Here is a 15,291-nt window from a genome sequence, read left to right on the forward strand (position 1 = left end):
CCTGGTAGGAGCGACCTGTCAGGTAGGACGCAATCCAAGCGTTGGCCGCGCCGGAGATGCCCAACTCGGAGAGGGTGGAGAGGAGGATCTGATGGTTCACAGTATCAAAGGCAGCCGATAGGTCTAGAAGGATGAGAGCAGAGGAGAGAGAGTTAGCTTTAGCAGTGCGGAGCGCCTCCGTGACACAGAGAAGAGCAGTCTCAGTTGAATGACTAGTCTTGAAACCTGACTGATTTGGATCAAGAAGGTCATTCTGAGAGAGATAGCAGGAGAGCTGGCCAAGGACGGCACGTTCAAGAGTTTTGGAGAGAAAAGAAAGAAGGGATACTGGTCTGTAGTTGTTGACATCGGAGGGATCGAGTGTAGGTTTTTTCAGAAGGGGTGCAACTCTCGCTCTCTTGAAGACGGAAGGGACGTAGCCAGCGGTCAATGATGAGTTGATGGGTGAGGTAAGGGAGAAGGTCTCCGGAAATGGTCTGGAGAAGAGAGGAGGGGATAGGGTCAAGCGGGCAGGTTGTTGGGCGGCCGGCCGTCACAAGACGCGAGATTTCATCTGGAGAGAGAGGGGAGAAAGAGGTCAAAGCACAGGGTAGGGCAGTGTGAGCAGAACCAGCGGTGTCGTTTGACTTAGCAAACGAGGATCGGATGTCGTCGACCTTCTTTCCAAAATGGTTGACGAAGTCATCCGCAGAGAGGGAGGAGGGGGGGGGGGGGGATTCAGGAGGGAGGAGAAGGTGGCAAAGAGCTTCCTAGGGTTAGAGGCAGATGCTTGGAATTTAGAGTGGTAGAAAGTGGCTTTAGCAGCAGAGACAGAAGAGGAGAATGTAGAGAGGAGGGAGTGAAAGGATGCCAGGTCCGCAGGGAGGCGAGTTTTCCTCCATTTCCGCTCGGCTGCCCGGAGCCCTTTTCTGTGAGCTCGCAATGAGTCGTCGAGCCACGGAGCAGGAGGGGAGGACCGAGCCGGCCTGGAGGATAGGGGACATAGAGAGTCAAAGGATGCAGAAAGGGAGGAGAGGAGGGTTGAGGAGGCAGAATCAGGAGATAGGTTGGAGAAGGTTTGAGCAGAGGGAAGAGATGATAGGATGGAAGAGGAGAGAGTAGCGGGGGAGAGAGAGCGAAGGTTGGGACGGCGCGATACCATCCGAGTAGGGGCAGTGTGGGAAGTGTTGGATGAGAGCGAGAGGGAAAAGGATACAAGGTAGTGGTCGGAGACTTGGAGGGGAGTTGCAATGAGATTAGTGGAAGAACAGCATCTAGTAAAGATGAGGTCAAGCGTATTGCCTGCCTTGTGAGTAGGGGGGGAAGGTGAGAGGGTGAGGTCAAAAGAGGAGAGGAGTGGAAAGAAGGAGGCAGAGAGGAATGAGTCAAAGGTAGACGTGGGGAGGTTAAAAGTCACCCAGAACTGTGAGAGGTGAGCCATCCTCAGGAAAGGAACTTATCAAGGCGTCAAGCTCATTGATGAACTCTCCAAGGGAACCTGGAGGGCGATAAATGATAAGGATGTTAAGCTTGAAAGGGCTGGTAACTGTGACAGCATGGAATTCAAAGGAGGCGATAGACAGATGGGTCAGGGGAGAAAGAGAGAATGTCCACTTGGGAGAGATGAGGATCCCAGTGCCACCACCCCGCTGACCAGAAGCTCTCGGGGTGTGCGATAACACGTGGGCAGACGAGGAGAGAGCAGTAGGAGTAGCAGTGTTATCTGTGGTAATCCATGTTTCCGTCAGTGCCAAGAAGTCGAGGGACTGGAGGGAAGCATTGGCTGAGATGAACTCTGCCTTGTTGGCCGCAGATCGGCAGTTCCAGAGGCTGCCGGAGACCTGGAACTCCACGTGGGTCGTGCGCACTGGGACCACCAGGTTAGAGTGGTAGCGGCCACGCGGTGTGAAGCGTTTGTATGGTCTGTGGAGAGAGGAGAGAAGAGGGATAGACAGACACATAGTTGACAGGCTACAGAAGAGGCTACGCTAATGCAAAGGAGATTGGAATGACAAGTGGACTACACGTCTCGAATGTTCAGCAAGTTAAGCTTACGTTGCAAAAAATCTTATTGACTAAAATGATACAGTACTGCTGGCTGGTGAAGTAGGCTAGCTAGCAGTGTTGACTACGTTAGAAGGACGAAAATAGCTGGCTAGCTAACCTCGATAATTACTCTAAACTACACAATTATCTTTGATACAAAGACGGCTATGTAGCTAGCTAAGAAAAAAATTGCTAAGATCAAACAAATCAAACCGTTGTACTGTAATGAAATGAAATGAAATGTAATACTACCTGTGGAGTGAAGCGAAATGCGACTACTCGCTCCAACCCGGAAGTACTCTCGCGGCGGACGAAAATAGCTGGCTAGCTAACCTCGATAATTACTCTAAACTACACAATTATCTTAGATACAAAGACAGCAAAGACAACTATGTAGCTAGCTAACACTACACTAATCAAGTCGTTCCGTTGTAATGTAATAATTTCTACAGTGCTGCTATTCGGTAGGAGTTGGCTAGCTGGCTAGCTAGCAGTGTTGACTACGTTAGAAGGACGAAAATAGCTGCACATGAGGTGATGAAGTTACCCGTGTATGCAATTCACTACTAAATGTTTGCCATCAGATATCTTATAACTGTCTAAGCTGTGCTACACTCTACACTAACTACAACTGTGTTTTTGTTAGTTAGCTAAGTAAGTGGCTGAATTAATAAGGAGATGGAGTGTTAGCTTTCTGCTGTGTTTGAGAAGTCAAAGAGTTCTGGAAGAGCTACAGTTGAAGTCGGAAGTTTACATACACTTAGGTTGGAGTCATTAAAACTCAACCACTCCACAAATTTCTTGTTAACAAACTATAGTTTTGGCAAGTTGGTTAGGACATCTACTTTGTGCATGACACAAGTAATTTTTCCAACAATTGTTTACAGACAGATTATTTCACTTATAATTCACTGTATCAATTCCAGTGGGTCAGAAGTTTACATACACTAAGGTGACTGTGCCTTTTTAAACGGCTTGGAAAATTCCTGAAAATGATGTCATGGCTTTATAAGCTTCTGATAAGCTAATTGACATAATTTGAGTCAATTGGAGGTGTACCTGTGATGTATTTAAAGGCCTACATTCAAACTCAGTGCCTCTTTGCTTGACATCATGGGAAAATCAAAAGAAATCAGCCAAGACCTCAGAAAAAAAATGTAGACCTCCACAAGTCTGGTTCATTCTTGGGAGCAATTTCCAAATGCCTGAAGGTACCAGGTTCATCTGTACAAACAATAGTATGCAAGTATAAACACCATGGGTCCACGCAGCCGTCATACAGCTCAGGAAGGAGACGCGTTCTGTCTCCTAGAGATGAATGTACTTTGGTGCGAAAAGTGCAAATCAATCCCAGAACACCAGCAAAGGACCTTGTGAAGATGCTGGACGAAACAGGTACAAAAATAACTATATCCACAGTAAAACAAGTCCTATATTGACATAAACTAAAAGGCCGCTCAGCAAGGAAGAAGCCACTGCTCCAAAACCGCCATAAAAAAGCCAGACTACGGTTTGCAACTGCACATGGGGACAAAGATCGTACTTTTTGGAGAAATGTCCGCTTGTCTGATGAAACAAAAATAGAACTGTTTGGCCATAATGACCATCGTTATGTTTGGAGGAAAAAGGGGAGACTTGCAAGCCGAAGAACACCATCCCAACCGTGAAGCACGGGGGTGGCAGCATTATGTTGTGGGGGTGCTTTGCTGCAGGAGGGGCTAGTGTACTTCACAAAATAGATGGCATCATGAGGAAGGGAAAAGTATGTGGATATATTGAAGCAACATCTCAACACATCAGTCAGGAAGTTAAAGCTTGGTCTCAAATGGGTCTTCCAAATGGACAATGACCCCAAGCATACTTACAAAGTTGTGACAAAATGACTTAAGGACAACAAGGTCAAGGTATTGGAGTGGCCATCACAAAGCCCTGACCTCAATCCTATAGAAAATTAGTGGGCAGAACTGAAACGCGTGTGCGAGCAAGGAGGCCTACAAACCTGACTCAGTTACACCAGCGCTGTCAGGAGGAATGGGCCATAATTCACCCAACTTATTGTGGGAAGCTTGTGGAAAGCTACCCGAAAAGTTTGACCCAAGTTAAACAATTTAAAGGCAACTCTACCAAATACTAATTGAGTATATGTAAACTTCTGACTCACTGGGAATGTGATGACATAAATAAAAGCTGAAATAAATCATTCTCTCTAGTATTATTCTGACATTTCACATTCTTAAAATAAAGTGGTGATCTTAACTGACCTAAGACATGGAATCTTTACTAGGAGTAAATGTCAGGAATTGTGAAAAACTGAGTTTAAATGTATTTGGCTAAGGTCTATGTAAATTTCCGACTTCAACTGTACTTGTTTAACTTTATGAGCTGTATTTGCAATTAGTGCGCTCGTTAGCATTTAGTTAAAAGCGTCCATGAAAATTCGCTATTACTTATTTTGTTAGCATTCTGGTAATAGATGCCCAGTGGGCTTTTTTGCATTTTTAGCACCCCCTTGTGTGCTATGCTGGTAATACCATAAATCCCGGGATGGCAGAAGAACGGTATGAAAATCTGGATACCGCCCAAGCCTACCTGACAGTGCTCTTCAGCATGCGTGTTATCAGCCCTTAGCAGCCTTCTGGATTTGTTAGCACCCTTTGGCCCTCTTTATCCCACTTCAGCCCCCTTTAGTGCTGACTGCCTGCACGTTTGACTCATCAGCTGAGATTAGGGTTAGATAAACAGTAAGCTTGCATGCACACGCACACACACACACACACACACACACACACACACACACACACACACACACACACACACACACACACACACACACACACACACACACACACACACACACACACAGGAATGCTCCAGAGTTTTCCTGACGGAGTATAAAGAGGTTGGGACTATGTTGAAGACCACTACCTACTGTTCCTATGGTTATTGGCTTGGCAACCTGTATAACCCTCTACTACCAATTTACATGCTACTCTAGACTTTCCTTGGTACTTGTGCCCAGAGGTTAGACTAATTGAGGAGAGCTGTGTGTGTGTCACCGTGACTATGGGGACACTGAGGATGTGTGTATCAAGGAGTAGAGATGGCTCTTGCTCTCTACAGGTGCTTCTTTTTGAGCTGTTTGTGACACTGAGGTTTCTATAACTCTCTCCTCATCACATCCACATTAGTCAACTCTCTCATCCTCTGTGAGGGACAGTCATCTGATTTAGAAAGAGGTAGAGAATAGGAAAAGACCAGGGAAGAGAGGAAAAGATGAAGAGGCATCAATCAATCACATAGTGGATATGCTTTTTTCTGGCCCCACCCTCCCTCCCATGATGCTCTGGTGTGGCCAATTTCCTCTGGTTTGGGGCGTGGAGGTGTCAGGATATTGAATCATGGTAGAAAGGGAGAGTGAGAAGTGTGACATTCACGCCATGATTTATGATTTATTTCTACCCACCGTGTTATTGCTTATTGTTTCCCCCCCCCCACCACCCCCCAGTTATGGGTGAAGATGATTCAGAAAAACTCTCTCTCTTTCTCTGTGTTTCTCTTCCTCTTTCTCACTGATTTTCTCTCACTCACTCCCTCTTGCTCTCTTCTCTCCCTCACACCTCCCTCCTATGAATCTATGGCTGTCTCTTTCTTGCATTTGTGTCTCACTATTCTTCCTCTCTTTGTTTTCTTCTTCCCCCTGTTCTGATTATCATTCTCTCTTTCATTAAGTGGTCATTTCCTGTGCTAGCACTGTTTAATGAGAGCGTCACGCCAACAAAGTGCTAATTTGTCAAACGTCAAATTCACGGCAGCGTGTCGGAGGACCATTACCCTCTATTCTCTCTCTCTGTCTCTCTCTCTCTATCTCTCTCTCTCTGTTCTCCATCCCTGTCTCTCTCTCGCTCGCTCTCTCGCGCCTCCATCCCTGTCTCCGTCCAGCTCGTGGAGGCAACTGTGTCATTGGGTTTGACAGGTTCTGATTCTCCTGTCAGATTTAATTTGACTATTTATTCCGATGTGTACACACCTCGAATCCTACCACTGTTGGACTGGGTGGGTGCGTGCGTGTGTGTGTGTGTTTGTGTGTGTTTTTAGTAAACACAGTTAACCAATAGCGATTAACACATGGGAGCACACAGACACACACTGTGCATATGTATGTTTCTGATTCGTATGGCTAACTGGGTTTACTGAACTGGCCTCATGGCATGTGTTTTACTACCACGATAAGACAAATTAGTCCTAACTTCTATGTATTATTATTATCATCTGGAATGCACAGATCACATTCGCATGCTGCTCTTGTTGGTATGCCCTCATACACTGTCTTGGGTTGACAGAAAGCGATAGAGCTGTTTTGATCCCTATAAATCATGTTGGGTTTGGCTGGCATTCACACACACACACACACACACACACACACACACACACACACACACACACACACACACACACACACACACACACACACACACACACACACACACACACACACACACACACACACCTTCTCTTTCTCAATATCTCTCGCTCTCTCTCGCCATCGCTGTTGATTGATGGTATTTGTGGAGCACCACGCACTCCTCCTGGCCTAGAGAATGCACAGCCCTCTCCCTACTGTTTGGTAGATAAGTTTGTTTTGTGCGTTTGCAGATGCGTACGTGTGTGAGGATGCGGGAGGCGGTGTGTGTCTGTCAGGCTTATGCTAATGTTAAGTGCATTTCCCACCAGTTCGCTTCCCACAGGGATGAATTGCAGTTGTACGTGCAAAAAGCATGAACATGAGCATTTACTATTGTCACACCATTACATCCATAAAAGGGTCTAACGAGGCTAGATTGTCCCTCTGTCTGTTGATAACCACTCTTTCTCTGTTGACGGTCTGAACACTTTCACCCACTCAGGTTTGACTTGCCACCCATTTGGAAATAGGCCATTTGACTGTGTGTCTGGTTGGTGTACAGTATGACTCTATTACAGAATGCTTCTATTGATAATTACGTTGTATTTAAATAAAGAAAATGCATGTTTTATTGTTACATACAACGGATAGGTGCAGTGAAATGTTGTTTTACAGGGTCAGCCATAGTAGTATGGCACCCCTGGAGGAAATTAAGATGAAGTGCCTTGCTCAAGGGAACATCAACAGATTTGTTTTTACCTTGTTGGCTTAGGTATCAGATCACAGATCACTGCACCTGTACATAGCCCATCTGTAAACAGCCCGTCTATCTACCTCATCCCCATACTGTATTTATTTATTTATCTTGCTCCTTTGTACCCCAGTATCTCTACTTGCGCATTCATCTTCTGCACAGCTACCATTCCAGTGTTTAATTGCTATATTGTAATTACTTCGCCACCATGGCCTATTTATTGCCTTAACTCCCTTATCTTACCTCATTTACACTCACTGTATATAGACTTTTTGTTTTCTTTTTTCTACTGTATGTTTTGTTTATTCCATGTGTAACTCTGTGTTGTTTTATGTGTCAAATTGCTATGCTTTATCTTGGCCAGGTCCCAGTTGCAAATGAGAACTTGTTCTCAACTAGCCTAACGTAAACTCACGTAAACTCGTACATCACCTTGGTCTGTACAATTTACCTTATTTTAGCGCCCCAAAAACGTAATACTTCCAGATCAACTGTAATTGCAATACCATTGTAAAGCACAATTTCTCCCCTTTCCAACAGAATTCATGCCGAGGCCTTCACGCTGCCCGTTTCTGCATAATTCAAGAAGGCAATGAGCTCCTTCGGGTCTTTTTAAAAATGGCGGGTGGGTAAGCAAAACTAATACATTATAGTGAGAAGGACAGATGTCGTGTGGGAAAATAGCTTTTTTCACTCGATCTGTCCAACTTATCACCTTATCGCCTCTAAAATGTAAATAAAACACTATAAAGAGTTTATATAATGTGTCATTACATACCTATTTGAAGGTTTGTGTCGAATTTGAATCGGGTTTTTAGGGCGGTGCTAAAGTGATCTTAGAAGTAAACAGCGGCTTTGAGAATGATGATCGCATGCAATGATGACGAAAAAAATGACTAGGTATCCCCCCCTTACCCCCGTCACTGTCCATTTCTTGTTTTTAAACGATCAGAGAAGTGCTACACCTGGTGGAGAGATTGTAAGACAGAAATAGTTGCTTTATGCGTGCTGTACGTTACGACATGACACGTCAAGATGTAACGGAGGGTCAGTTTTTTTCAACTTTTCTCCAATACTATAGAGCCATTACCATGTCGATCAACGCTTGAATAGAAACCTAGTTCACACCCCCGATTTTGAAGTCAACACAGTCGCTACAGTCCCATTAGTTTTCTTTGTAGCCTCGTTTGAATGTCGCGGTTACGCGGTTACGCACATTTGTACGGAATGGGGTGAGTTTACGTTACTGTCACGAGAACTTTTCAATCCCAAACAATCACTATAGCTTTGACCAATTCCACCTAGGTTGTAAAGCTAGGGTTAATAAGAATTAGGCAAAGACTCAGATTCTGCAAAAGGTTCGTTGTAGTTTATTCATGAGAGCTCTACAAATCATATAAATCGCATAGCCTTTTATATAACTCCTACAAGCGCCTACAAGTCTACAAGCGCACTGGGTGGAGGAACTTTATCTCCTGTCCTTGGTCTCACAGTACCAAAACATGTCTGTTGTCAGTTCCTCTTTATCACATACAAACACAATGTTCCCACTGTCTCACAATATTCTAGTATTATGACTAAACACATTGTCTAAGCTTCTGTAACTATTAGGGTGAAATACTTTAGTCATTACTCTTAATGTCATTCAGATTCTCTTATTATTACTTTAAACATATAAATTCCCTTATCACCTACCTGGTTAAATAAAGGTGAAATAAAAATACAAAGGTATTCGAACCAGCGACCGTTCAGTTACTGGCCCAGCGCTCAAACCGCTAAGCTACCTTACCGCCCTATTGTTTATAATCCTGTATGATTCCAGTCCTGTTGTGCGTCTGTGCTTGTATTTCAGCTGGTGGCAGTGTTCGAAGCACAGGAGTTCCAGAGGAGGGCGACAGCGAGCCCAGCGGGCAGCGGCGGGGGCTCCACGGGCCACTCTAGCCCCAGCACTTACCCCGATCCTGACCCCTACGAATGCCAGTTCTCCTACTTTCAGCCAACCAGAGGAGGAGAGATAGAGGTTAATGCCTCTACCCTCAAAGCCAGTACGTACCACAGTAGAGCGCCACTAACTGATTTTGTTGTTCAGGGCTATGGCATGAACAGTAAAGTAACACCCATGATTTGGTGGTACATGTTGGTGTGGGACAATGCTTGAATGACTGCTTGAGTACCGGCACCTCTTATGGAATATTCACTTAAAAAATATGTTGACTACCGGCACCTAAATATAAAGACTAACTGCAGTCAAATTGTGTACTGGCACATAGAGTATTTCAGTCCACTTCAACTATTGGTATAGGATGGGAACACCGTTGGGTGGTAACATAGTAATGACATTTAAAAAAATATTTATATAGTTTTACACAACTTTCACTGGGGATGGGGGGGACGTCCCCCCACATTCTGAAATTGCATTTGTGTCCCCTCCCAGTTTTATCATTGGAATGTGATACAAAACGAGGCAACAGTGTGCTTTAGGACCATGCGGATGCCTCCGAGCGGTCGGGTAGGCTGTTTGGTTTGTTTATCCGACTGGATAACAATGTTAATTCTTATATACAGTGGGGAGAACAAGTATTTGATACACTGCCGATTTTGCAGGTTTTCCTACTTACAAAGCATGTAGAGGTCTGTAATTTTTATCATAGGTACACTTCAACTGTGAGAGACGGAATCTAAAACAAAAATCCAGAAAATCACATTGTATGATTTTTAAATAATTAATTTGCATTTTATTGCATGACATAAGTATTTGATCACCTACCAACCAGTAAGAATTCCGGCTCTCACAGACCTGTTAGTTTTTCTTTAAGAAGCCCTCCTGTTCTCCACTCATTACCTGTATTAACTGCACCTGTTTGAACTCGTTACCTGTATAAAAGACACCTGTCCACACACAATCAAACAGATTCCAACCTCTCCACAATGGCCAAGACCAGAGAGCTGTGTAAGGACATCAGGGATAAAATTGTAGACCTGCACAAGGCTGGGATGGGCTACAGGACAATAGGCAAGCAGCTTGGTGAGAAGGAAACAACTGTTGGCGCAATTATTAGAAAATGGAAGAAGTTCAAGATGACGGTCAATCACCCTCGGTCTGGGGCTCCATGCAAGATTTCACCTCGTGGGGCATCAATGATCATGAGGAAGGTGAGGGATCAGCCCAGAACTACACGGCAGGACCTGGTCAATGACCTGAAGAGAGCTGGGACCACAGTCTCAAAGAAAACCATTAGTAACACACTACGCCGTCATGGATTAAAATCCTGCAGCGGACGCAAGGTCCCCCTGCTTAAGCCAGTGCATGTCCAGGCCTGTCTGAAGTTTGCCAATGACCATCTGGATGATCCAGAGGAGGAATGGGAGAAGGTCATGTGGTCTGATGAGACAAAAATAGAGCTTTTTGGTCTAACTCCACTCGCCGTGTTTGGAGGAAGAAGAAGTATGAGTACAACCCCAAGAACACCATCCCAACCGTGAAGCATGGAGGTGGAAACATCATTCTTTGGGACTGCTTTTCTGCAAAGGGGACAGGACGACTGCACCGTATTGAGGGGAGGATGGATGGGGCCATGTATCGCAAGATCTTGGCCAACAACCTCCTTCCCTCAGTAAGAGCATTGAAGATGGGTCGTGGCTGGGTCTTCCAGCATGACAACGACACGAAGCACACAGCCATGGCAACTAAGGAGTGGCTCCGTAAGAAGCATCTCAAGGTCCTGGAGTGGCCTAGCCAGTCTCCAGACCTGAACCCAATAGAAAATCTTTGGAGGGAGCTGAAAGTCCGTATTGCCCAGCGACAGCCCCAAAACCTGAAGGATCTGGAGAAGATCTGTAGGGAGGAGTGGGCCAAAATCCCTGCTGCAGTGTGTGCAAACCTAGTCAAGAACTACAGGAAACGTATGATCTCTGTAATTGCAAACAAAGGTTTCTGTACCAAATATTAAGTTCTGCTTTTCTGATGTATCAAATACTTATGTCATGCAATAAAATGCAAATTAATTACTTAAAAATCATACAATGTGATTTTCTGGATTTTTGTTTTAGATTCCGTCTCTCATAGTTGAAGTGTACCTATGATAAAAATTACAGACCTCTACATGCTTTGTAAGTAGGAAAACCTGCAAAATCGGCAGTGTATCAAATACTTGTTCTCCCCACTGTATATATATCCCTAGGTGGGATTCACTTTAGCTGCCTGCCAAGGCCAGGCTGAACGCAGGCACACACACACACACACACACACACACACACACACACACACACACACACACACACACACACACACACACACACACACACACACACACACACACACAGGCAGGCAGTTACACTCACACACATATATATATATAATGTCCCCCCCACCTCTAAAACCAAAGTTGGTCCCCTGGTTTTACGTGTTCCTTGTATTAGTTAGTAGTTTTGCCCGGCCCTAGCCTATTGGTCGAGGAAACACCACGGCCGTGTCCGAAATTTGTCTCACTTTTACTTACTAAAACTACATAATCAAACTAATCAAACTACATACTATTGTTTGGTGAAAATGTATGCAGTAAGCAACAAATATCAACATTGTAGGCTCACACACACTGAGAATGTCATCTTTTGCAAAATTGTTTTGTCGATTCTCTTCCTCCATAGCATGCAACGAATTCGTACTAAATGAAAAGACTAAATGAGTGTAACATTCTGGCATTTATAGCATACTAAATTTCACATATTATACATTTCGAATACCCCAGCGGCCTACTATTTAGGATGCAGTTACGGGTATCCGGACACTGCCCACATCTCATGGTTTGTCAAATGGTGGTTCACTGGCTGTGTGAGAAATATGAGTATCCGACAGCAAAGTATGGCTGTTGAGCCAGAAGCTCTCCCTGTATATCCCAGCTTGGGGCCCTCATAGACAGCTGAGCCCTTTTTAGGAGGCTCGCCAGGGTTAAACAAACACTACGTTTCCCAGGTCTCCCCTCGGTAGTGCTCCCTAGGTGGGATTCACTTTAGCTGCCTGCCAAGGCCAGGCTGAACGCAGGCACACACACACACACACACACACACACACACACACACACACACACACACACACACACACACACACACACACACACACACACACACACACACACACACACACACACACACACACACACACAGGCAGGCAGTTACACTCACACACACTCACTAGATGGGGAAAAACATTGGGGCTTTGTGTGTGGCGTGCGTGCGAGATGGCGCAACAATGTACGTGTGTGGTCACGGTAGTTTGTTAGTATACGTGTGCAGTTTTAGGTGAGTGGTTGCATGACTATGCATACTTGCGTGCATGTTCATTTAACAACCTCACAGAATTTAGAACTGCTATGTAAAGAGAAGCTCAGCTTTTAATTCACTGCCTGTGAAAGAGGATTTAAGTGCGGCTCTGGCATTCTTTGGGATAAGTCATGTCCTTTTAATGTAAACATCTAGGCCAAGGTGTACCGTTACAGAAAACTTAACCTCCGGCTCTCACACTTTTCCCAAATCCCCTTCTTCCTCCTAATTTTCTTCTTCCCTACTTCCCCTTTCTTTCTCTTCCATTTCTCGCCTCATTTTCTTCTTTCCTCACTCCCCCTTTATTTCTCTCTTACCCTTCTCCTCATATTCTATTTTTTTCCCCACCTTTATTTAACTAGGTAGGCCAGTTGAGAACAAGTTCTCATTTACACTGCGACCTGGCCAAGATAAAGCAAAGCAGTGCGACAAAATCAAACAGCACAGAGTTTCACATAAACAAACGTACAGTCAATAACACAATAGAAAAAAATCTATGTACAGTGTGTGCAAATGTAGGGAGGTAGGCAATACATAGGCCATAGAGGGGAAATAATTACAATTTAGCCTAAACACCGGAGTGATAGATGTGCAGATGATGATGTGCAAGTAGAGATACTGGGGTGCAAAAGAGCAAGAGGGTCAGTAATAATATAGGGGTGAGGTAGTTGGGTGTGCTATTTACATATTGGCTATGTACAGTGATCGGTAAGCTGCACTGACAGCTGATGCTTAAAGTTAGAGGGAGATATAAGACTCCAGCTTCAGTGATTTTTGCACTTCGTTCCAGTCATTTGCAGCAGAGAACTGGAAGGAAAGGCGGCCAAAGGAAGTGTTGGCTTTGAGGATGACCAGTGAAATATACCTGCTGGAGCGCTTGCTACAGGTGGGTGTTGCTATGGTGACCAGTGAGCTGAGATAAGGCAGGGCTTTACCTAGTATAGACTTATAGATGACCTGGAGCCAGTGGGTTTGGCGGCGAATATGTAGTGAGGGCCAGCCAACGAGAGCATACAGGTCGCAGTGGTGGGTAGTATATGGGGCTTTAGTAACAAAACGGATGGCACTGTGATAGACTGCATCCAATTTGCTGAGTAGAGTGTTGGAGGCTATTTTGTAAATTACATCGCCGCCACGGAAAAGGATCGGTAGGATAGTCAGTTTTACGAGGGTATGTTTGGCAGCATGAGTAAAGGAGGCTTTGTTGCGAAATAGGAAGCCGATTCTAGATTTAATTTTGGATTGGAGATGCGTAATGTGAGTCTGGAAGGAGAGTTTACAGTCTAACCAGACACCTAGGTATTTGTAGTTGTCCACATATTCTAAGTCAGAACCGTCCAGAGTAGTGATGCTAGTCAGGCGGGAGGGTGCGGGCAGCAATCGGTTGAAGAGCATGCACTTAGTTTTACTAGCATTTAAGAGCAGTTGGAGGCTACGGAAGGAGTGTTGTATGGCATTGAAGCTCGTTTGGAGGTTTGTTTGCACAGTGTCCAAAGAAGGGACAGATCTATACAGAATGGTGTTGTCTGCGTAGAGGTGAATCAGAGAATCACCAGCAGCAAGAGCGACATCATTGATGTATACAGAGAAAAGAGTCGGCCAGAGAATTGAACCCTGTGGCACCCCCATAGAGACTACAAGAGGTCCGGACAACAGGCCCTCCGATTTGATCTGAACTCTATCTGAGAAGTAGTTGGTGAACCAGGCGAGGCAGTCATTTCAGAAGCCAAGGCTATTGAGTCTGCTGATAAGAATGCGGTGATTGAGAGTCGAAAGCCTTTGTTCAGGTCGATGAAGACGGCTGCACAGTACTGTCTTTTATCGATGGCGGTTATATCGTTTAGATATCGTTATATTGTTTATTCTTTCCTCACACCCCTTTCTCTCTCCTACTACTGTCCTCCTTTTCTCTCATCCTTCTCCCCCTTTCTTTCAGTCAATCCTCCTCTCCCACCATCCATCAGATGTTCCATGACCCAGAGCAGAGTGCCAACCCCTCTGACCCCCCCATCCTCTTTCTGCCACCCCCTACCACACCATTCACCACCTGCCAGTCACTCACCCAACCACCCAGCTGCCCCCCAACTCTCTCACCGCATCCTCCCTAACCCTTGGCGTTCTGGATCACAGCTCCTCGCTAACCAACCGCAGTGCTCTGGGATGGGACTCAGCAACTAACTGGATTAACACTGTAGCCTGTTAGCGTGCCCAGGGTCCAGCCGAGCATGAAGACTTTTTTTCAATGCCTCTCATTTGAACCCTTTTTAAAAAACCTTTTAGGACCCCTTCCTGCCACCCCTCAACCCCTTACATAGTTAGGACATGGCCCTGTGGAGCTCCCCCACATAGGTTGAGATGACAACAGCAGCTTATTTAATTCGTCTCAGTCTACTAACAAAAGCATGGGTGGAGAACTCACTTAAACATTCTCAGCCTAAACCCGATCATCCAGCCACTGCTATGACTGTCTGACAGGGACCACTCTGTATGTGTGCACAGGGGCCTTTTTTGTTTTCTTTATCACTTAAATTAAGCAGATTGACTGTTTGCTGCATATCGTATCACATGCCGCTGGTGGCCGGCGTGGGGAGAGCGTGATACGGGGAGTGAGCGAGAGGGGCAGAACACACACAGAAATCTGGACTAAATTCAGTACCCGTAGCCATTCTACTAGCTATGTGCATTATAAGTATGTCCCACTCGTTATATATTAATGTGTTAGGCTCAGTGGCGCCAAAAGAAAAGCACCATTCTGCACTAACTGTAATTTTTTTCTGACATTTGGAACCAC

General features: G+C 45.1%; 1 pseudogene; it reads left to right on the forward strand.

Annotated features, from left to right (window-relative positions):
• Positions 1 to 15,291, forward strand: part of LOC139532933 (partitioning defective 3 homolog B-like) — a 218,788-nt pseudogene that overhangs the window by 44,462 nt on the left and 159,035 nt on the right.

The sequence above is a fragment of the Salvelinus alpinus genome, chromosome 10 (genome assembly GCF_045679555.1).
Source record: "Salvelinus alpinus chromosome 10, SLU_Salpinus.1, whole genome shotgun sequence".
NCBI classification, from domain to species: Eukaryota; Metazoa; Chordata; class Actinopteri; order Salmoniformes; family Salmonidae; genus Salvelinus; species Salvelinus alpinus.